The sequence below is a fragment of the Equus quagga genome, chromosome 6 (assembly GCF_021613505.1).
Source record: "Equus quagga isolate Etosha38 chromosome 6, UCLA_HA_Equagga_1.0, whole genome shotgun sequence".
NCBI classification, from domain to species: domain Eukaryota; kingdom Metazoa; phylum Chordata; class Mammalia; order Perissodactyla; family Equidae; genus Equus; species Equus quagga.
In genome coordinates, this window is record NC_060272.1 from 73,433,024 (window position 1) to 73,454,313 (window position 21,290).

At 43.0% G+C, this 21,290-nt stretch overlaps 1 protein-coding gene across 5 annotated transcripts in view; it reads right to left on the bottom strand.

Annotated features, from left to right (window-relative positions):
• MTUS2 (microtubule associated scaffold protein 2) overlaps positions 1-21,290 on the bottom strand; it is a 558,867-nt gene that overhangs the window by 385,447 nt on the left and 152,130 nt on the right. Inside the window, exon 1 of one of the 5 annotated variants that reach the window (XM_046663637.1) lies at positions 20,559-20,592. The exons of the other annotated variants lie outside the window; for them this stretch is intronic. The gene's annotated coding sequence lies outside the window, so the exon portion shown is untranslated. Of the gene's footprint in view, positions 1-20,558; positions 20,593-21,290 lie in introns of those variants that run through there. 5 annotated transcript variants of the gene reach the window in all.

The window sequence follows — 21,290 nt, forward strand, 5'->3', positions numbered from 1 at the left end:
CTAGAGTGGAATAATGCAAGTCTTCATCCCCTGGACAACTCTTCAGGTGTCTGTAAAGAGGTGTTAGGCTCCCTTCCTCCCCCAAACCTATTCTCCTTGCTCAAGAATTCGGACTCTCCTAACTGCTGGAGAAGCTTTTGAAAACTCCCACCATCTAAGCACATACACCAGGGAGCCTGAAGTCCCTCTTAATAGGGTGCTCAGAGCTGCACATAATACTTCAGACCTAGGTGCATTATCCAGGGCCATGTGGAAGCAAGATTTCCATCCTCCCAGTTGTACCTCTAACCACACAATCTAAGACAGTGACCTCTTCATGAGCATATAAATCACCTTATTAATTCCATATGGCCAATTAGAATGCCCAAGTACCACATGAGTTACTCCTAAACTACACCAACTCAACCCTAGAAATTTATCATCCTTGGGTAGGACCATAAAAATATACCTCTTGAACTTTGTCTTGCTGGTCTAGATCCATTGTTCCATCCTATTTAAAATATTTTGGGGCCCACCCTTAATTTTTCATCCAAAATATTTGCAATCCATTCCCTTTTCATACCGTCTTCAAAGAGGTAAGTGCACCTTCCATCTTATCATTCCCTTCACTGAAGCAAATGGCAGCAGAACAGGGCAGGAGACGAGGCAGCAGCCTCTGGTGCCAGGGAGAAGTAGCTCCGTGATGCTCCTCCTCTGCTCACCAGCACTGCTGCTGTACTCACACAGGCACTCCACCCACCAGGCCCCGCAGCCACTGTGCACATCGTGTCCACAAGAGCCGCATAAGAGAAGAAACCTTGTCAAATGCATTGCTGAAATAATCAGAGAATCACCTCTCATCCAAAGGAAAAGAGAGAAAATGAAAGTGAAGAAAGAAAAGAAAATGAGGCTTATCTACCATAGCCTGTTCTCCACACTACCTAACATTCTCCTAAGGACCACTGTGTATTTTTCTCAGGACCCATAACTCACCAATCACCAGTGCTTTCTAAAACCCACTGAGGGCTCAGCATCAGGCTCACTGGCATGTAGATGGAGCACCACACCCTCTCCTTGCCAACAAACACAATTGTCTTTGCCCATCTTTAATAATCAGGCATGTCTTCAGCTCTCCTCAGCTCACAATCTCTGATAATGGTTTGACCGTCTCATCCAGAACTTTCTTCAGTTGAATGCATACACATTTATGAATCACTAAGCAGACTGATAGCATCCAGATGCTCATACACAATCTTTTTATCCATCTTGGGCTTCAATTTCCTGTTACCATGTTTATTCTGTCCACTTCAGTGTGGAAGGCTTTCTCGGATAAAGGGGAAGTCAGTGGGTCCACTAGCTCTGTGCCATCCACTAATATGACCGTGGGTTAACTTGACTAAACAACAGGCTAAAGCCAAACTCCTCAGCTTGACATTCAAGGTCTGATGAGCGCTGGGCCCTCGTATCTTTCCAGAATTAATCCTCTTTACTCTTCTGCTTAAAATGCAGCTGTCCAGTAAAACTGCCCTCCCCACCCAATAGCTCCACCTTCTGAGCTCAAAGGCCACCTCCTCCATGAAGACTTTCTAAATTTCCTCCTCCTTCTCTCCCTAAAAAGGTGGAAAAGGAGCTAGATATTGTGTCTCCATGTCTTGAATCCCCAGATCTTTCCTTTCGGCAATGTCATACTACATTTTTTTAATTATAGTTTTATATCGTATTTTATTATAGTTGTGTCTTTTTATTACAGTTACACATCTTATTTTCATTATAGTTACATGTATCTTATTTCCTTTATTAAAATATCTCACTAGGTTGGAGGTTAACAGCTCAGACATGACTGTTTCCCACGTGGAGTCTGGGACAGCACTTTGCACATAGTAGGCCCTTGGGATGAAGCGATCTCCTCCTAACTCGAGCTCAAAACAGCAAATATTCACATCACCTTCAATACAGCATGGGCCCTATTCTTTTTTTTTAGTCTTTTAAAATGGAGATTATAAAGCCACTCTTCCCAACTGGGTAACTGTTTAGGCACCCCGGGAGGGCTGTACCAGAACATTCAGAGGAGATTATATGGAAAAATACATTCTGATCATCATTGTTTGATTTATGTTTGTCATAATATTTAATTTAATTGAAAAATAAATAGAGGAAGTTTGGGGGAATTTTATGTTATTAAAAAGGGGCATGGATTTTTAAAAATTGAAAACTACTGCTGTACAGCCCTCCTTAGCTGCCAGGCCTGCTGTGGAATGTTCTATCAGTTGTGAATTTTCATATAAATATTCCAGCGCTGTGCCTTTGAACATAAATGCAATTCCATCTGACTTAATAAAACTTATTTGTCAAAGAAGTTCCAACTGAAACTCCTACCAAGCAAGAAATTATCCTTCAGAAGAACTTCAGAATACAGAAAAATGTGTAAGTTATGAACCCAAAATTTAACAGTAAATATAATAATGACGCAAAAAGATCAAAGTCCCAACTTTCAATTTTAGTTGACATTTTTACTGAGCATGTACTTAGGGTCTATAATGTTCTACCACATTTAACAGGATAATTTTATATGAAGTTACTTGCAAATATTTACATACAACTCTACATAGTCATCTGCTTTAGAAAGTTCTGTGGTAATCATTCCTCTGTGTTTCCTGCAATTATAACTACCTAGGAATAGCTAGGTTCTTGGTCCTATTTCAGAACATTGTTTATGTTTATTCTCAACAGGCACAATTATAGGTCATCTAAAACTTGATGCACCGCAGACTAAATGAACTTTACAAGTTCAGTTTCACCACAAGACAGTTGAACGTTGAACTCTCAGCTGGGGGATGGTAATATATGTTCAGGGAAGCTGTAGCTCTCTGTGGTGCTGAATTCGGTGAGAGCATGCCAAATAATGGGAAAGGCAACAGCTCTCCGGAGCCTGCCTTACTCTCCTTATCCAGGTACAGAACACCAGCAGTATGTCACACTTTATTCTAATATAGAAACAGGACTGTGTCCAGAAAGGATATCTTTTTTTTTTGGTAGCAGAGGCTATTTTATTTTTATTTTACCTCGAGTAAAGAGAGTGAATAATAAATAATTTAAAAAAAAAAGTGAAGGAAAAAAAAGAAGAAGAAAAGAATAAAAATAAATGAAATGCTGCTGTTTCCCCCTTTATAGAGGGCCAGGAAAAGAAAGAACTTGATTTTTCAGAGGTTAGACCAACCTGACATTTAAGCAAAATATTACATTAACTGATATTTAAAGTCTCTCCAAAAAAATGTTACATTTTTCTCCAAAAGAAGCCTTGTTTTCATTTGCCAATAAAAAGCAGTTGTTTTACCCTTTGAAAAACAAATCCTTCCTTCCTTCCAGGACAGAATTTCACCAGAAAACATACGGTACTCATTCCTTGCCTATTATGCTTAATATTTATTTTGTTTTATGTTTGTCTTGAAGGATTTTCTTTTCAAAATGGAAATACTTACATTGCCAATTTTAAAAGAAACAGATCTTCGCTGTATTTAAAAAAAAAAAAAGTGAAAATATACCAAAGTCCCCTAGTCCCACCCTAAGAGAGTTTGATGTGTAGTATCTCAGATTTTTTTTACACTCAGGGAATGAGTTCTGTAACTCCAGTTTTTCACTTTGTGTGTCATGGACGCCTCCCACAGAAATACATGTAATAAATACCTTATCATTTTTAATGGCCACTTTTACCATAATTTACCTACCAGTCCCCCTATTGTTAGACTTTAGGTTGTTTTCAGTTTTTGCCTTTTAAAATAAGTCTTCACAGAAAATTGCTCAAAGCACATCCTTATTGCACCCCTTCTCTCCTTAAGATGCATCCTAAAGGTGGAATCACTATGTAGTCCCGGATGCACATTAGCTTTTTAAACCACAGCTCTGAGCTCCAGGAGGGGTTTTTGTTTTGTTCACAGGTGCATCTCCTGTGTCTGGGCTATGAACCAGGGCTTGGTACATAACGGGTGACCCACAATGATTTGTGGAATAAATACTTATTGTACTCAAGAAAAAAAAGTGTCAATCTTCATTCTATCTCTATTTTCCTGTTCCTGCTCCATCTTCTCCCTCTCAAAACTCTTCATAACTAGAATGACCAGATCATTTACCATTCAAATAGGGACATTTTTTTTCTTGCTTTGGACTTTTTTCCAATTTTTCATTAGTATAATTCACATATAGTAAAATTTACCCTTTTTATTGTATATTTCTGCAAGTCTTGTGACAACCACCACCACAATCAAGATATAGAACAATTCTGTGAGCTCCAAAAATTCTAAGTCCTTTCGAAGTCAACCCTTCCCTGACACCCAGGCCCCTGGCAAACGGTGATCTGATTTCTGTTCCTACAACTTTGCCTTTTCCAGAACGTCCCTTAAATGCAGCTATTCAGTGTGCAGCCTTTGTGTCGAGCTTCCTTCACCTAGCACAGTGCATCTGAGATTTCTCTATCAGTAGTTAGTTCCTTTCTATGGCTAAATAATATTCCGTGCTACGTCCCACAGTTTGTTTATCCATCCCCCAGTTGAGAGACATTTGGGTTACTGCCAGACTTTGGCAATCATAAATAAAACTGTTACACACATTCATATGCAAGTTTTTGTATGAAACTGGAACAATTTTAAGAGTTCAAAAATGCTAAACCAGATAGAACGCCACGACACAGGTGTAAACTGGACATATGGTCACCCTGTTTAGAACACTCTTCTCACCACTCAAGATTATCTGACTCTTGTGCTTACTTGCCCGTTTATTATCTGCCTCGCCTCATCCTACATAAGCTCCAGGAGAGCAGGCCTCTCCTCCTCTGTTCACTGCCCTGCTCTCAAGCCTGTAACAGTGGCTGACACACAGTGAAGATTCAAAAACAGATTTTAATTGATAAAGTTCACCCAACACTAGGAATTTATTTTCAACACTTGAATAGCACTAACATTGCCAGGTGCTGTTTTTAGGGCTTTACTGCATTTAATCCATATAACAATCCTGTGGCTAGATATTACTAGCCCAATCTACAGATGAAGAAACTAAGGCAGAGAGACGTTAAATAACTTCTGAAAGTAAGTGGAAGACCTGGAATTTGAACCCACAGTCCATGCTCTTAAGCCACCATGCTAAGCTTCCACAGAATCATCAATTTTTAAAGTTGATAGGTTAAAAAAACTTATTTTATTTTGCTATTGCTTCATCTCTAGTGAGGATAGTTCATTTCATATGACGTTTGCTGATTTGTATTTCTTCCTTCACACTGCATATCTCTGGCGTGAAATTATTTTTAACTATTATTTTTAATGGCAAACATGGGAGACAAGCTATTGCCAGAATTCAGATTTTCTCAAGAGAGAATGAGATCTTAGAACTTTAAGGACCTGTTCCAGGAACAAGGGACAGATAAAAGACCTCTTGCCTCCCACCCACCTCACCACCAGTCCCCAGCCCTCCCAAGTCTCCCAGACATGAATTATTGGTGCCACCATCTACCTCATCACCAAAGCTGGAAATCTAAAATGTTTCCTTAGCCTTTCCTTTAATTCACACCCCATCCATCAGCGAGGCTATCAGATGGACTTCCAAAGTTTGTCACCAGCCCGTCCACTTTTCCCCATTTCCATCACCACCACCCTCTCCCATGTGAGGCACTTATAAATCTCCCACCAGATCTCTCGGCTTCCACTCTTGTTTCTCTAAAGAGCCATTCGCCCTTCACGGGGCAGCCAGAGTAATATCTTGACATGTTAATCAGATCAGGTCATTTCCCTGCCACAAACCCTGCCCTGCTCTGAGCTGTGTGGCCCTGGGAAACCTCTCTCCTCCTTCACTCTCTTCTCCCACGTGACCCTCCCCTTGCAGCCTGCCCTCAGGCTCCACATCACTACTGTCACTGCTTTGCATGTTCTCCATGCCTGGCTCTCCACATGGCTGGACTCTTCTTAAATGTGCCCTCCTCAGACAGGCTTCCCTGATGGTCCTCTTTCCCCAGCCACAGCCCCTTGTTGTTTCTTTCATAGCCTTTCCCAGCTATTCCATGTGTTTATTTGTTCATTGCTCCCTCCCAATAGAACATACATTCCAGGAGGATAAGGATCATAGAAACCCTGCTCACCACAGATCCCCAGTGGCCAGAATGGTCCCCAACACACTGAAGGCACTCAATAAATCTGTGTTGAATTAACTAACATGGTGGCAGAATTGAATCTTTCCTAATTTATTTAGTTCTCTGGGTGATGCCTTGCTGAGCATACACGAATCACGGAATCACTGAGTGTTAGAGGTGAAAAGGAACTGAGACATTAATTAGTTCAACCCTCTGGTTTTATATGAGGGAACTGCAGCCTAGAGAGGCTCTGTTACTCAAAGTCCCACAGCCAGGACTTGTCACAGCAGGGGGCTCCTCACATCCCAGTCTAGTACTCATCCCCCTAGGTAGACCACAGCCACCCTGGAACAGCTTCCTGCATTAGGAAGTAAGAGAAACAAGGTGACGAGGAGACAGGACTCAAAAGGGATCTGAGAGGGATACAATTTATTGAGCATCAACTGGAAAAAAAGAAAACACAGTACAAGGAGCAATAGGATATAAAAGATAAATTTTAAAAAGGTTCTCATTCTCAGAGAAATCACAATCTCCTGAGGGAAAAGGGATCTAACGTCCATACAGCCAATAACTAGGGTAATCAAAGCAAAACGAGGTGTAACAAAACACGCTGTTAAACAGAAATACTAAGCACCACATATGACAACAAGGAGGCAGAAATCCCACTTGAGGAGCTGGAGACAATGACATCTTTGCCCCTTCTTCAACTTATGAATGTGTGTGTGTGTGCACGTGCGTGTTTTACAAAGACTCCAGCTGGCCACCCAACACTCACGTCTACCAGCAGCGCCGCATCATCCAACGCCTGGGTCTTGGATTTGTAGGTGATGTTGGAGTCCCATGCCCCCTTTCTCCCCCAGCTGCCCACTTCCTTACAAGCTCTTTACCTGCTACTCCCCAGTGGTGAAGTGCTAAGGAAAAGATGCCACTATGAAATTCCTATCTGTCAAACACTGCTTGCTATAAAAAAAGATTTCACGAGGAAAGAGGACAAAATAATAGCTAAAATGAGGCACAAGGATTATCTGTGGCTATCATTTATTTTTGCAATCCCTATCTCCTTACCACAAAAACTAGGAATTATCTGTTCTGGCAAAGGAAGAAAATGTTGTCATCTAGTTTAAAAGACTGACAGTTTCAAAAAGCAGCAAGAACAACTAGATATGACAATCAAGAGTTGGTGATAAATTCTCTGCCATTACTTCATAAGACAGGTGAGAAAAGCTAGTATGTCGAACACTAATAACCTATCTGCAAAATACTAGATAAGATCCAGACTCTTTCAGTAACATTATTATGTGTTTGTGTTTATTAATAGGAGACTAAAAAGAGAGACAGGGACTTCAAATCTAGATAAAAGCAAACGCTTTTTGACTTACGGAAAAGGAAATGTATTGACATACAGACGTTTCAACTCGCATCAACGGGCTGAATCAGACAAGTCTTTTCTTACAGTCTTTTTGGAGGAGCAGGCAGCAGTTTTTTAAAAATTGAATTCCAATGTATGTTTGCAAGGCACACGCCTTCTCCTTCTCCAGTGACTGGCCTATTACTCACCTGGTTGCTTCACAGCCTACATGACCTGCCTGGACCCTGAAGGCAATGGAGGACCCACTCTTTTAGATTTGGAGCAGCTCCTCTTATTTATTCACCTATCCAAGTATTACTATGATACTGTAATACTTCATTAATGTATTCCCTCCCTCATTTCTACCACAAATGCCTTATTTGAATATTCCTAACAAACCCACTCTCCTCCTTTCTTTCCAACAAGAGTCCTCTGGCCCAGTCTGCTTCCGCAATGTGGATGGTGGGCCAAGCAGTGCAGGAGAATCCTTACAACTACTTGAGCAGGTGGGGAGGGAGGCTTATCCTGGGGGATGGGGGTGGGAGGGCTGGCTTGGGGCAAGCTGAGAGGGCAGCACAGACACTTTCTCGAATTCCTCTGCTAGGCCCTGCTCAACCTAGCTTCTCCAAGTGGGTTTATTTCAAAGCTCAAGCTGAACCTCCTTGACTCCCTTCTGTGCGTGTTAGAGCCTGGGACTGGACTCCAGCATCCATGAGGTGGCAGTATCTGCAGGACTGCAGGCTGTATAAACCTTAAGGATTGTCTGCTGTCTAAAAGGTACAAAGAAATCTAACACCATCACGGATAAAGTGAGAACCACCTCCATCTCAAAAGCCTACACGAGGTCATTATTAACGGGGCTCTTTCAAATTGTTTTTTTTTCTGGAAGGTGAATTTCTTTTATCTTTCATCAGAAGCATATAACCTTTTCTCTGTCAAACGAATCAGATACCCAGAAGGATGAAGCTAAATATTTAACACCAAGATGCAGCCCAAGGAAAAATGTTTGTAACACTCAGAAAGCAAATAAATAAACTGCACATTGATTGCAAAAACCTCCAGCTAAACGGAAAGGTATCTGCTTTCATGTCTGAGGGCCTTTGGTTAAGAGTCTCTGTATTTTCATTAGTTACACTATGTAATCAACAAAGCATTTTGGATCACCATGCTTGGAATGTCTTTATCTCTAAGGAAGTGATAAAGAAATGAAGATAAATAGAAAAGGAAAAAATACATTACTTAGGAACCAACTCAAACTAGAGACATGCAAGAAAAGTAAACGATAGATGTTGGAGAGAACAACTGGTTTTTCTATATTTGAGATAAATGAGTAATATTGCTTTAGTTAATCAACTGCTTATAGGAACCCTCCAACATTTTACCAAAACTTGAGGAAAAATAGTAAAAAATACTTATATCCCCAACAAAATTCAAGAATGCTTTTTAAAAGAGCAACATGTTGACTTATAGTGGAACAGCATCCAATCTATAATCCCAGGGTGGAAAACTGGCTTGCGAGCATTTCTAGAATAGGGCACAGGCTTCCTGCATCCTGATGATCAAAACAGGCAACTTCCCAAAGCAACGAAAATCAAACACTCCCAGAAAGCACAAACCTGAATAACTATGAATTTTAATGGGCATGTTTTAAACATTTAAAATTGCAGTTTAGAAATTCACTCTCAAGTAACAGATACTCAAACAGTCATTTTAATCAAAGACTCTTAAAGAAATATCATAAGTCTCGTGCTTATCTTTTAAACCAAACAGCCAAAAAGCTAATTAGTCAATTTCATTTAGTGATTCACAATCACATCCTCACATGTATGATATGTGTGCATATGTTTTAAGCATGGAAATAGGAGCAATGGTGCTAATTTGCCCTCCCTAATGGGTGGTCCTGACAGCTTCAGGAAGGCTCCTGACCCCATGTCCCCAGGGGCTGCCGCCCTGACCCGGGCAGCTCTCCAAGGCTGTAGGAGCCCCCCAGACAGTGCTCCATCTGATTTCTGCGACAAGCACACTGACTACCCTCCTTCTGACCAGAGAAATTTGTTCCAGGTTTACTGTTAGGGCCTCTTCCTAACTAAAGCGTGAGGACAGCTCTGACGAGGAGGAGAAAACAAGAAATCCACTTGACACAACTCTCCAAGGGAGCACTCCACGGTGTCAGCAGGAGTCATGAGGCGGAGAGTAAATCAGAAGAAAACCTCTCCCCGGCAGTGGGGCGGAGCTTCCCGGCCATGCAGAGGGCGGGGCCGGGGTCCTGAGAGCAGCGGTGGTGGCCTGCCCAGCCAAAGGGAAGGAAGTCAGAGCTTGGTGGCCCGAAGAGGCCCAGCCCCACAGCCTGAGAACCCATCAGGAAGGAGGCCAGGAAAGTGGTACCCTGCATGGCAGGTCCTCTGGTTAATGTGAAAGGAACAAAGTGATACTGGGAAGTTAATGCAAATTCTCCACTCCCTGCCAAAAGCCAGGAGGCCAGAGGAGAAGAGAGAAGAGAAAAAGAGGGAAAACCCAGGAAGCACTAAATTAAAAAAAGACAATTGATTTACAAAAGGGGAAAATGATAAGCAGTGATTTATTAATTCTTTGCTTAGAATTCTGTGTGTGTGTGTGTGTGTGTGTGTGTAAACATTCTATAGCTTTTCATCCCCCATAATCTTAACACCTCAACTAGAGCAAAGCAATAAACACAACACATGGCTCCAGTTTCCAATCTCACTCCCAGATGTGAACAAACAGCTAAGAATGACCAAATATGTAAGAAAGTCTTCAAATAATAAAAAGATAAGGCATTAAAAAAAAATACGGGGCCAGCCCAGTGGCATAGTGGTTAAGTTTGTGTGCTCTGCTTCAGCGGCCCAGGGTGTGTGGGTTTGGATCTGGGGCACAGTCCTATGAACTATTCATCAAGCCATTCTGTGGCAGCATCCCACATACAAAATAGAGGAAGACTGAAACAGATGTTAGCTTAGCAACAATCTTCCTCCAAAAAAAAAAAAACAGGAGAAAAATTTTTTTAATTTTTCATTTACATAAAATAAAATTCACTCTTTTTGGTGTACAGTTCTATAAGCTTTGACAAATGCAGAGAGTAACGACCAACACAATCCAGATACAGAACAGCCGCATCACCCCAAAAGCTTCTCTCATGTCATCCCTTTGTAATTGCCCTTCCCCTCCACTAAGCACTAGCAAATACTGATCTATTCTCCATCACTATAGTTTTGCCTTTTCCAAAATGTTATATAAATACAATCATGTAGCATGTCCCCTTTTAAATCTGGCTTCTTTCTAATAATATGGGTGACTCAAGATAATAACATTATATTATTATATTTTATTAATATAATTAACTTCTCATATTACATTAATATTATTAATATTAATATAGAATGCATATTAATTCTAGGTTCATCCATATTATTCCATATATCAATAGTTCACTCTTTTTTATTGCTGACTAGTATTCCACTGTATGGCTATACCACAGTTTGTTTATCCACTCACCAGATGAAGGACAGAAGAAAACATTTTAAAATTCTAGTTAATTTCCTCAGAGATAGACAAGTGTCTATAAAATAAGAATAGGATAATATAGAAAGGGACAGTCAGAGGATAAATAAGAGCTTACAGAAATTAAAAATGACAATTAAAATGCAAAAACTAACAGAAGTCTTTAAAGATAAAATCTAAAAATCTCTCAGAAGTCAGAACCCCAAAAGAGGAGAAACTAACAAAGACAGAATAATTAGGATAGAATTTCTAAATTCTAATAGAAATGCAGCGGGAAAAAGAAAGAACAAAGAAAATGAGAGGAGGAAATTACCGAAGAAACAAAACAAGAAAATTCTCAGCACTGAAGAACTCAAGCCTCCAGGTTAGAAGGGCTCACTGGGGGCCCAGACAACAAAACTTAGTGTATCGCACAGCACAACATCATGGGGTTTCTGAATCCTAGGAGCAAAGAGAAGTTTCAGAGGGAGAAAATAGGTCACAGATAAAAGGAATCACTGACAACAGATTTTTGAACAGTAATAAATATTTGAAGTCAGGAGAGCAATTGTAACACTCCAAAAAATCATGATTTCACCTAGAATTCTATATCTTACTAAACTATCAAATCAAGTGCGAGTACAGAATAAACACATTTTCAAACAAGCAATAATTCAAATATATATGTATATATATACTTACGAAGCCTCTAAAGAATATGCTTCTGCAAAATGAACATATAAATGAAGAAGACGGGGTATCCAGGACAGGGAGACCAAAAGAGAACCCCCAAGAAAACAAGTGGTGCCCAGGCCCAGAGACGAGCCAGCTGAGACTGGAGTAGAACAGAAAGTTGGGGGAGGCAGACACAGTGAGAAAATGCAGCTGGTGGCCCGGTTGTGTTCGGATATCTGTGTTTAGTAAATGTTCTGTGGGTTCTTGGAAAGAACTTTTCTCCAAGTGATAGGGGAGGTTCTTTCTTCCATGTCTGTGTTTCTAAGAACAAAGACACCTTCCCCAGAAGCAACCCCCGCAGGTTGCCCCTCGAAGGGCAGGGGAATGGGGCCACGGTGACTGGTTTGAAAGGAGGAAGAGGAAACAGCTGTTGGGCAGCGACTGGCAATGCTCCATGTGGCATGTATTAACCTTAGGGGGAAAACTGAATTAAAAAAGTTGCATGAGAGAAGAAATGAATCATCAGAGTACAGTAAAGGGATCATCAGTAAATTACATGTCATGAATAATGTAAATAGTTACTGCTGATTTACCCAAATTTTGGAAGGCTAGAGAATGCAACAGTGGGAGTATGCTATAAGGGAACTAAACTCTCTGCTGCTGTGATGAGAAACCAGCTGAGGATGTCCAAACAAGAGATGGAGGAAGAGCACATTCTGAGAATGCTGGAGCTAGACAGCTAGATAGCAGAAGAAACAGCAAAATGATCTGAAATATGTTGCCTCTGAGGAGTAGGAATCTGGGACAGAGAAGGTGGGCAGAGGACTGCAGCTTCTTGTTATAAGCCTTTTATCACTAGAATAAAATAAAAATTAACTGTTTATATTTTTATTTTTTTGCTGAGGAAGATTAGCCCTGAGCTAACATCTGTGCCAGTCTTCCTCCACTTTATATGTGGGTTGCCACCACAGCATGGCTGATGAGTGGTGTAGGTACATGCCCGGGACCCAAACCCACAAACCTGAGCTGCCAAAGTGGAGCACGCCAAACTTAACCACTACACCACAGGACCGGCCCACCCCCCCCCAATTAAAAATTTTAAAACCACTGTTTTCTTATGAAATATTTAAAGAAAACTGAAGAAAGTGTGAAGATTTAGGTTATTTCAATGAAGATCTAAAGCTACAAACTCAAAAGATCTACAGAGCAAATTTTCAGTTTAAATTTAAAATGTGAGAGATCTGAGGAGATCACTGTATTGGATGCCCAGAAATTCAACAGATTGGCTGTTCTTACTGAAATGACAGGACAGCTGAAGCTGAAACTGAATCAGCAGGAAGAAAAACTCTACTATTTCTGGTTTGTTTAGAGAAGAGCAGACCCTGGATTCACCAGTGGCCTGAGCAGGTGAACCAAGACAGTGCATTTTAATGTGGCTGAAAATAGTAGCAGCATGTAGGGTTGTTGTGAGGGCTAGAAGTCATGCATGTACACACTTATCACATGGTGGGTATTAAATAAATGCTCGTATTATTGCACTGCATCAAAAAGCACATACAGACTCACTGCTCTACGGTTGACTTGGCCACAGAAGGGGTAATGCCCACCCATGTGACAATGTGTTCTCTTGTTTGCTTTCGCTTGTCCCTATCAGCACCGGGGGCAGAGGGCCCTGCGTCTGCAGCTAACTTCTGCAGCAGCCTTAAGTGTCCTCCACTTTCACCTTGCTCCTTACTCTGCCCATTCTCAACCCAGCTCTAGAGCTGCTCCCAGTTCCACCTGCCCTCTGGTTATGTCTTCACCCTTCTCTCCATTCTAGAATTTGCACAGCCCATCAACACAGAATAAATATTTAGCCTCTGTTCCAGAGACTGACTCTCTGTATAGAAAGGGACTGGTAAAAGTATCCATTAGGCAGAATTTCATCTTAAAGAGAATTGGCTATAATCAGATAAGAAAAGAATTGTTACTATGGGCCATCTGCCAGGACACAGAAATAGTTTCATTTTCAAAGAACAGATGACATAATCCTATTCCTTTCCAACATTATCTCCATGGTGCATATTCCTAGAGAGTAGATTCTGTGCTTAGCAGAGTCGCAATAGTGCACAGAAATACTCTGATGAATACTATGTGCTAGGTTAACAGTACGAGGTCAATTTTGGTTAGGAAAAGGCAGGGTTGCAAGACATTGGTATCACTACTAAGAAACCATAACATGTAGACCATAACGCCCGGTTCACATCTACCAAAGTCAAGTTCCCCACTGGGTTGTGGCCAGAGGCCACTGGCGTACACTTTATCTGTCTGTGCCTTGCTTACACACTTATGCCTTTCTGTCCTTATGTTCACGGTTATTTCTGTACATGCCTCATCTCCTACCCCTCCCCGCCCTGCTTTGTTCATAGAACCCCGGCTGCTCTTTAGGGCAGGGCCCTTGCCTTTTAGCATCCGTAGATCCCCCTTCCAGGCCTTTCACATAACAGGAACTCCATAAACTTTGCTGAATCAAGGACAAAACTGTTGACTTCTGGGGATGGCCCCGCGGCCGACTGGTTAAGTTCGCACATTCTGCTTCAGCCACTGGGGGTTTCGCTGGTTCGGATCCTGGGCACGGACATGGCACCACTCATCAGGCCACACTGAGGCGGCGTCCCACATGCCACAACTAGAAGGACCCACAACTAAAATATACAACTATGTACTGGGGGGATTTGGGGAGAAAAAGCAGGAGGAAAAAAAGAAGAAGATTGGCAACAGTTGTTAGCTCAGGCACTAATCTTTAAAAAACAACAACAAAAAACTGTTGACTTCTGATTGGGGGATGGGAAAGCACTGCCATCAAAGCCATGTTTGTGAATTCTAGCCCCATTCTGACTGCTGGGCTGGCACTACTCCCCCCATAGAGCTCCCACACTCCTCAGCCACAGAGGGCCATGCAGGGTCCCTCCATCGTTATGCTTGGGGCTGAACTCTGACCACTGTCAGAGCTCACAGGAGCTCTGTTGCCAAACCTAGGTTAATTCATTCTCTACACATGTATTGAGCATCTACTTTGTGGCAAAGGTGCACTGGTACTAGGACAAAGAGGTCCTAAGACGCAATCCTCGCTACAGAAAGAGCTTCTGGTCTGTATGCCTGTGCTGCTCCCCAGGGCCTCCAGGGCTGCACCAGGGTGGACAGCGGTGATGGGGAATTCCCTCTCACAGCCTCTGAAGTCCTCCTTTGTTCCACAGAAGCTGTTTGTCAGGCACTGGGCACCCACATTCCTCTGGATTCCTACGCATTTTCTTTATTCCTTTCTCATGATCCTTGTCACTTTCTGCCTGGTACAGCTATTTTTCATATCCTTGTCTTTTTCTCTCTACTAAATTTTCCTCTCCTTGATACCAGGATACCAGACCAGCTCACTTCTGCATCCTTCCTAACACCCAGCTAAGGGCCTCCCCTGGGGCAGCTTCGCAGTTCACATGTGCTGAAAGAAACAGGCCTGTTTAATAGGCACCAAAAATTTAAACCCCATCACTAACAGCTATCATTGATTTAAATTTTCCTGGAAAGCTTTATAGACAAATGTGCTGAACTATTACATTAGGTACTTTCTGATGATACGATTGGAAATTCTGTTTGGAAACTACAAAGTGTTGCTTTTCATTTCACAACAGATTCCTATTTTCTTCTCTTTTTTTGTCTACCTTGTTGTCAAGGTAATAAGTGCCACTCTTCAAGGACCTATTTGCAAATATTCATTTAAAGAGCAGAATTGCGAAAAGGTTTGTCTAGTATATAAATAAGCATTCCATGCATAAAATTATTCATTGGGAATAATCTGAATATACTGTACAGAGTACGCTGTAGGGCAAGGCATTCAAACTGGATCAATTTAGTGAGTCATGACTCCCACTTTAAAAAATGAGAATGTAAGAGAGAAGATTAATTTATCACATTTCCATGGGAAAGTACTATTCCTGAAACTTTTTTCAGTTAAGTGTGTGTATGCATGCGTGTGTGTGTGCAGGTGTGTGTGTGCATGTATATCCTTTCTGGAGTGCAGATAAAAAGGTTTGGGCAACACTGTGGTAAAGATATTTGTCATTGTTTTTGGCTGCTTGGAACCAAACCAACTTCCTATTTTTGGGTAATTCTCAATGCTGTCAGTCTTGGCAGAGGCAGGGAATCTCCATTCCATTAAAGAAGCAAAAGGAGGGAGTCCTCAGCCCCCCTTCCCCCCAGGGGAGTGAACTGGGCTTGGTCAAATGGACGCTCTCGCTTGGGACTCTGAATCTCCAGTACAGGACACAAAGACCCAGATGATGGTGAGACTGGGTGGCAGATGGCCCCTGTGAGCAGCAGCTGATCCAGCCGTGAAGGTTGTGCCGGGGCAAAAGCAAGAGCCAGCAGGGCATCTGCCTCACTTGTTCCTGTGCCCATCCCCCAGGCATCATCCACAGCCTTCCTTTTCTGCTCAAAGTTACCAGAGTGGGTTTCTCTTGCTCACAACTAAGAATCTTGAATGACACAAATATCATGCTAAGGAGTTTGACCTCTGTTCTGTAGGAAATGGGAAACCCTTGCATAATTTTAAACAAGAAGAATGAAATCAAGTTAGACAGTCTTATATAAACTGGGCTGGAGACCAGAAACACTGGGGCAGAATAAACTCAGTGGGAGTTGGCCCAGACCAGGCAGAAATGAGGACCTGAACAAGGACACAAAGTGTTAAAGAGAAATCCCATTAACATTTTCTGCACGAACTACGCTGATAAGCAGCAGACGAGTAGGAGGGACAACCCAAAAGCACGGCTGAAAAGACCCAGTGAGGCCAACACAGAGCACAGTGAAGTGCGTGGACTCTGGAGCCAGACTGCCTGGATCTGAAGCTAGACTGACCAGCTGGGTGAACTTGAGCCAGTTACTTAATCTCTCATTGCCTCAGTTCTGCCACCCGTAAAATGGGAACAACGATAGTCCCTAACTCACAGAATTATTATTATGAGAACTAAATTAGTTAATATACATAGAGGGCTTGGAAGAGTGCAAGGCCCCCGGAAAGCAGAGTATAACTGTTAAAGAAATTTAAAGACAAAAACGTTCTCCATGGGCCGGCCCCGTGGCCGAGCGGTTAAGTCCGCACGCTTCGCTTCGGCAGCCCAGGGTTTCACCGGTTCGGATCCTGGGCGCGGACATGGCACTGCTCATCAAGCCACACTGAGGCGGCATCCCACATGCCACAACTAGAAGGACCCACAACTAAAAGTATAAGTATACAACTATGTACCAGGAGGCTTTGGGGAGAAAAAGGAAAAATAAAATCTTTTTAAAAAACCAAAAAACCTCCATCCCAACTACTATAGCAAAGCTGCTGCTTCACGTCTAACTTGGGGAGTGAACTTCCAGCACATTGCTCTCCTTGGGTTACTCTGACTCTACTTAGAGTTATTTGCAATTCTTAGGGAAAACCTTTCACAACAGGGTTTATGCACAGTTGGGGCCTAATCTTTAAATCTCTCTCTTGCATTACTGTTTGTGAATTTATCCACAGCTAAAGTTCAATGACTCTTATTAGCTAGCATCACCAGGGAACCAGTGTTTCACATAAGTTAATTTTCTAGCAAGTGAAGCATATCTAAGAACAAATGCACATAAAAGTCTGAATTATGTTACCAGATAGCTTGCAAAACATACTGTATAATTTCCTACTTTCTTAAAAAGAGTGCATCAAAAATAATTTTAATATGTCCATGTTGACTTAAGTTGATCATTTTGAATGAACATCTGTCATTGGATTAATGCTGTAATATAGTGATGGTTTTAAGGATTAACTACCATGGTTTCAAGATGTGTTTGCTAAACTATTAGTTCAAATACAACTGTATTGGAGTCCTATCTCCCTTTTACTTTAATTTTTCCTTCCTCTTTCCCTGCTGTTAAATATTACGTCTTGCAGCTAATCATTTCTGCTTCAGAATATAACTTTTCCTGTTTTGTTATAACCTGAAACCACACTGAAATAGATATTAAAATCACATATAAAGCAAAAAGTATGTGGGCCTGGCCTGGTGACTGAGTGGTTAAAGTTCCATGCACTCCTGTTTAGAGGCCTGAGTTCGCGGATTTGGATCCCGGGCATGGACCTACTGCACTCATCAGCCATGCTGTGGAGGTGTCCCACATACAAAAAAACAGAGGAAGATTGCACAGATGTTAGCTCAGAGAGAATCTTCCTCAGCAAAAAAGAAAAAAAAGTAGTATGCAGTAAATGGTTACATAGTATATTGATTGTGGTAGGGGCATGAGACTCCAACAAAGGGCGGGAAACCTACCCTGTACATTTTGTGGAATCTATTTAGCCTACTCTCTAAATAGATTTTTTTGTTGTTGTTTTTTACTGTTCCCAGATTTTTACTGTTAAGAACAGCTGAGGATGCTAAAAGAACACTGTGAGTTTGACTAGTGATGACTAACAGTGGAAGGCAGGGAAGGTAAGCGTCCCCTAAACCCCAGACTTGTGTATGAGGCCTCCTACTCCACGTCTCCATTGTATTAGTTTCATATTATTTTGTAACAAAGCACCACAGCTTAATGGTTTAAAACAACACAAATTTATTATCTTGCAGTTCTGGAGGTCAAAAGTCCAAAATGGGTCTTACGGGCTAAAATCAAGGTGTCGGCAGAGCTGCATTCCTTCTGGAGACTCCAGGGAAGAATCTATTGACTTGCCTTTTCCAGCTAGAAGATGGAAAATGGATTTCAGGAAACGTATGGAGGCCACCTGCACTGCTTGGCTTGTGGCCCCTGCCTCCGTCTTCAAAGCACACCCCCTCGACGTCTGCTTCAGTCATCAGTCTCCTTCTCTGACTCTGACACTCCTGCCTCCCTCTCCTAAGGACCCTTGTGATGACATTGGGCCACCTGGATAATCTAGGATCATCTCCCATCTCAAGATCCTAACTTCAACACAGCTGCACAGTCCCTTTTCCCAGTGAGGTAACACAGTCACAGGTCCCAGGAATGAGGATGTGGACGTCTTTGGGGGCCATTGTTCTGCTACCGCATCCATATAGATGTTGAACAGATCTCAAATTTAACATGCACAAAACTGAGCTGCTGATCTTCCCACTCAATCCCACCACCTCTTTCCAAACCTGCTGCACCCACAGTCCACCTGTATTTCAGTTGACAGCAAGCTCCAGTTGCTCAGGGCAAATCTTGCAGTCACCCTTGTCATCAAGTCAGGTATGCTTTCAAAACTAGATCCAGCATCTGCCTACCTCCCCCACCTCCACAGCCATCACCAATCCAAGCCACCATCTTCTCTCAATGGGATCCCTGGAACGGCCTCCTGCACAGTCTCCCAGATCCCGGCCTAGAGTCTATTCCCAGCCCTGAGGCCAGAGGGAGACGTACTGAATACACGTTAGATCATATCATCCCTCTCTTCAAACTCCTCCAATGGCTCTCCATCTCACTCAGAGTAAAAGCCAAAATCCTTATGACAAGTACCCCAGGGCAAAAGAAAAGCAAAGGCTCAGAGGAGAGAAAGCACAGTTTTCCAGGAACTATGAGCTGTTGAGTGTATCCTCAGCAAAGACTATGAGACAGAATGAGAGGTGAGTGTGTGCATGTGGGCAAGGGTCTGTCCCCACGTTAGGTGGTCTGACCCTAGCCTAAGGGCCACGGGAAGCTGTTGATGCGTGTTCAGCAGAGTGTGGCATGCCCAGGTCTGCACTTTGGGAAGGCAGCTCTGGCTGCAGCCTGAGATGGGACAGAATAAAGCAGGGCGGGAAGAAGGAAAAGTGTCAGGAGGCCATTGGAAGAAGACAGGAGAGAGAGGAGAGCGGTGGAAGAGAAAAAGGGAAGTGAACAGATTCATGGCCATTTAGGACGTCAAATGGCAAAACGTGGTGATGGCTCAGATTTGAGGTCAAGGATGACCCCCGGGGTCCTGACCGGAGTGAATGGGTATCTAAGATGGCGGTGCTCATCATCCAGATGGAAACTCAGCAGAAGGAATGACAGGGTGTGACATGCTGAGACCACGTGTGGGAGATAGTCAAGTCAAAATGCTGGAAGGTGACTGACCATACGCAATCTGGTGATAAGAGATACTGGCTGGAAATGTGTATTTGGAAGTCTTCAGTTCGCAGATGGTTTTTAAACCATGGAAATAGATAAAAACCACTCAGATGAGCATATAGAAGGGAAAGGGAAAAGGGTGCAGGACTGAACCCTTTAAGGGAAAGAGAAGGTTACAAAGGAAACTGACAAAGAATAGCTAGAGGGTTAGGAAAAAATAGTAGAATCTGGTGTCATGGACAGAAAGCAAAAGAACCCGGAGTTTGTAAGAGGAGTGGTCACCAGTGTCAGATGCTGCCAACAAACTAAGAAAAAAGGCTTGGAAATATTCCATCCGGTTTAGTGTCAAATACCTTGTTAGAGATCCTAACAAGAGCAGTTTCAGTCAAGTTCAAGCCACAGTGGGCCATGGAATGAGGAGGGAAAGAAAGCAAGAGAGAAGAAGCATTTATGATGGCTGTGAGGGGAGGTGGGGCGTTCAGGACAGTGTCCCAGGGTGGGGGGGCGGGGGGGTGGTCCAAGGACAATTTCGCTTCTTCTGTCTTCTTTCTTTCCCTCTTTTCTTCTTACTTGCTTCTAAGGTGTCAAAGATCTACGTGGTTAAATTCTGATAGGAAGAAGCTATCAAGGAGAAAAGCAGATTATCAATGTTTGAGATCTCTGAGAAGGGAAGAGAAGATGGGAGGCAAGATGCAGGCGGACACAGTCCCCTTGGAGTTTCTCCTCAAGCGCCACCTTGTCAGAAAGCTCAGCATCTCCATGCAGAGCCCTGGGAATAAAATGGAAAATCGGATGGCACCCCTACCCTCAAGAGCTTCCCGCCATGAAAGGGAGTGGAGGCCACTAAGCAAGCAACGCTGACACGTTACACACCTGTGGTAGGTGCTCTGCTGGGGTAGCAGAGGTGCTGGAAAAGCAGCCAGGACCAGAGTCTTCCAAAGGCCTGGAGGGGCACCAGAGGGACAGTCAGAGTCCTAGAAATGTCTAGGCCTAAGCCAAGCTGTGAACAACCGAAAACGCAATCATGAAAGAAATACTTTCCATTAGCACCTCCTTGGAAATGTGACAGGTATGGAATCTGCTTACAGTTTTCAATGCTACTAACATCAGCATCGAGTTTTCATCACCCCCTGTGTACAGGGAGGCCGCAGCAAGGCCCCGCTTTCCTCTCCTGGCCCCCCTCCTCCCATGGGGTCCTCCTCCCAGAGCAAGCAGCTCACTACCTGTTCCTCTCACCTTCAGGGAAAGAACAGGGCAGCAGGCCACGAGAGAACAAAGACCCTCTTCCTTTCTTAATTGAAAACTATGAACACCGTCCTTCAGAGCTGGGCGTAACCCACCCCTCCTCTCCCTCCACCCCAAGCCTGGATCCTGGGTGGTGAGAAAACCTTCATACTGGGGCCAGGAAGCTCACAGGCCCAGCCAGCTCCAGACGGGCGACCGCACCCAAAGACCCAATCTCCCTGCTTCTGGTCCCTGCACAGCCGTGAGAAACCATCTCCCCGGCCCTCTGCTCCCTTTCTCTCCCACCTGCCGGTAAAGGCTGCTCAGCCTGGGCAGGTCCCGATTCCCCGCCCCCCTCCTCCTTTCCCACAGTCCTCATAT